Here is a 3,223-nt window from a genome sequence, read left to right as displayed (position 1 = left end):
TCCCTAATTTTAAAGTAAGAAGACCCCGACAAATGGTTCGAGTATGTTAAATTTTAGGCCCGGAAGACCCTCCCCCCCCCCCTAAACGTATTACGTAATTTTTGCACGCCGCCAATCCTAAAGCAACCAGTGGCTGGAGTAAACATGAAATTGCAGAATGGTTGAGACAGCACAATGTGCCTTTCACAGAATCAATGCTTAAGGTTAAATTATATGCCTTGGCTAAAATTCACAGACAGCGAAGAAGGTATTCATATTTAAATGCATGATCCGCTTTTATTCAAACTTTACTGATGTATGTTTTGAAGAATTATTCTTCACATTTTCTTATTTGTAGATATTTGGCAAATGAAGAAGCGACTAAGAGAGGGCATATAGTCCTAAGACTACCGCCGTACCTCTGCCAGTACAACCCCATAGAATTAATCTGGGCTCTTCTTCAAAGGCATTATGATATGCATATTCTTTACAGAGGAAAAGTGTCTGGAGAAATGGCATACATTGAAAGTGTGACCCCTGAAATATGGTGAAAAGTTGTAAATAAAATTGAAAAGTTAATCCACCAAGACTGGGAATTGTGCTCTGGACTTGATAAGGTCGACTATATTGATTACTCTAAAATGAAGTTTACTGCTAATGGAGATAGTGACAGTGATAGTGAGTATGATGACTACGATAAAGATGAAGATGAAGAGGATGTTGATGACCCCAAAGCCCCTTCCATACCAGTCAAGCCTGTCACACCTTTACATAATTGTAAGGTCTCTACTGGTCCTTCAGCCCAACCTATCACATCAACAAATAGTTCTAAAGTCTCGTCTGCTCCACCAGTTATTAATGTAGAAGAGCTGCATGATTAGTAGAACGCGAAGGTGTGCTTCTATTGAAATTTCACATACATCATCTTCATTTTAGTCACCATATCATCTATCACTGTCTTTATTTGATATTGCCTTATTAAAGCTATCTCAAAATATTGATGAGGGGGATAAGATGGTAGCTTAATGTCAGGGTTGGCATGGAGAATTAAATTAAATTTTATTTAATCGCACTATGCTGTGCAAATTTCTTCTGGTGCAAAACATTTAGCACCCGTGCGTAATTTATTTTCCCAAAGGGCAAAAAGGTCTCAAATTAATTCTGCACTGTTCCATAATTTAATAAAGCTCATTTATGCCCTCGAGGTGAGGGCTTTATTTTCGCACAGTGCGCAACATTTCGCACAATAACATTCATAGGTCGAAAACACAAGCTTTCGCGTATACTCATCTTTCCCCTTATACTCATTACAAAATAATGCGCACCTCGAAGCTGATACCCTCCGTAACGCGTCGCAGCTTGCCAAAATACTTCTCTGACCTGAACCGGGAACAAATCAATGCTTTCCTCATACCACATCCGGGGCAAATCCATCGTCGAGACCGGTGATGTCCAATGGTCGTTCAACCCCTCACTCCACCTTACCTGTCTGCCGCCTCTCTCGCACGCGCTAGCTGGCCACTAGCTCCGTCTCTCTCGCTCGGCCGATGGGCACCCATCGGCGCCGAGCGACCGATCATAGGACACCACTACACGAGACTGAAGCAGCTCAAAGAAAGAATGAAACTTAAAAGCAACTCGCTTGCGCGGTGGCGAACGACCCGAGGGGGCCTCAACTCCGGCAATCCGGTGTACACCCGCCTAGCAATCCGATTGCAACCTTTAAAAATCCACGGCAATCCGCGAAATATTGGAAAATTCCAGGCAATCTTCAAAATCCACGGCAATCTTCAAAATCCGCGGCAATCCAAAAAAATCCAGGCAATCTAGCGAAAATCTGTAGCAATCCTCAGCAATCTTTAGCAATCCCCAGCAATCTTAGCAATCCTGAGCAATCCCGTTAATAAACGACAGGGCCTGTTTAGTAGGGTGGAGTGAAAATATGGGATCTTAAAAGTCGACATGGATTATTGTACTTCAATATAATCTAAGACTAGCTGCAGGGTCGATTTGGAACCATCGGAGGCCCTTAGGCTCCTGCAAAGGGCCTAAAGTTAGGTCTGCAGGGCTAAAACACCACTTTTTGACCTCCAGAGGTCAGCTTAGGGGTCATCCGGGAAACGGCTATCTCTTAAAAGGTGCGGAATACATCCAAGTAAGTACCCACGAAGTTTGAACCCGCTGCGCCATCGTCTTCAGCCTGGCCTTTCGACTTTTGATGTCCAAAAACAGCCTAAAATTGCGATTTTTGACCATATCTCCCAAACTTTGGTCGGACGGATATGACAACAGAAGATGATTTCGATGCATCTCGACAAGACAAGACGATTTCATTTTATTATTTTTTTCTGATAGACCGATGGTTTTGAAGATATGAGTGAAAAACCCTTTTTCAGGTAATAAAAACGAGCGTTTTTTGGACACAAAAGTCGAAAGGCCAGGCTGAAGACGATGGCGCAGTGGGTTCAAACTTCGTGGGTACTTACTTGGATGTATTCCGAACCTTTTAAGAGATAGCCGTTTCCCGGATGACACGTAGACTGACCCCTGGAGGTCAAAATGTGGTGTTTTAGCCCTGCAGACCTAACTTTAGGCCCTTTGCAGGAGCCTAAGGGCCTCCGATGGTTCCAAATCGACCCTGCACCTGGTCTTAGGATATCTTGAAGTACAATAATCCATGTCAACTTTTAAGATCCCAGATTTTCACTCCACCCTACTGTTTAGTTCCCTCTTTGTTTCAAAACAGCCCGGGTCCTGCAGGGTGTGCTAACTTAACCAAAATTAAATTCTTTCGTATACGAATGTTAATGTTTGAGTTAACAGCCCTACCTTTTATCGCAAACATGAATATTGACGCTTTTTTGGCTGAGCGATAAGCGAAGCCCATAACTCCACTAACCGGAAAAGTTTCATTCTGTTTGTCTGTTTGTCCGTCTGCACGCACGATAACTCTAGACAGAATTGAGATAGCGACCTGGGATTTTCAGGGTCGTTTTGAATCATAAAAAGACGGATCAAGTTCGAAGATGAGCACCCTGGCTCAAAAATTGACTTTTTAAAAAATCAACAGGTTACTCGTGAAAGTAGAACCCTCTGGGCGAAAATTTCGTCCGTTTTGCTCTATCTTGTACCGTTACGACGCTATGGCTCATTTCTTGGCGGAAACAACGTGAAAAAGACAAAATGGTCTATCAAATCGTAAACAAGGCTTCATGTCACAGAATTGTAATACTTAGACCACACG

General features: G+C 42.8%; 1 protein-coding gene across 2 annotated transcripts in view; it reads left to right on the top strand.

Moving 5' to 3' along the window:
* The window catches only part of LOC113207102 (uncharacterized), an 18,925-nt gene extending 17,791 nt beyond the window's left edge, over window positions 1-1,134 (top strand). The window contains exons 7-8 of one of the 2 annotated variants that reach the window (XM_052268203.1): window positions 190-247; window positions 338-1,134. The gene's annotated coding sequence lies outside the window, so the exon portion shown is untranslated. Of the gene's footprint in view, window positions 1-189; window positions 257-337 lie in introns of those variants that run through there. The other variant, XM_052268205.1, reaches the window with a different exon arrangement.
* The last annotated feature ends 2,089 nt before the right edge of the window (window positions 1,135-3,223 follow it).

The sequence above is a fragment of the Frankliniella occidentalis genome, unplaced genomic scaffold, assembly GCF_000697945.3.
Source record: "Frankliniella occidentalis isolate FOCC.00 unplaced genomic scaffold, Focc_3.1 Scaffold65, whole genome shotgun sequence".
NCBI classification, from domain to species: Eukaryota; Metazoa; Arthropoda; class Insecta; order Thysanoptera; family Thripidae; genus Frankliniella; species Frankliniella occidentalis.
Note: the sequence above shows the minus strand (reverse complement) of the source record. Positions and strands in the feature narration are given on the sequence as shown.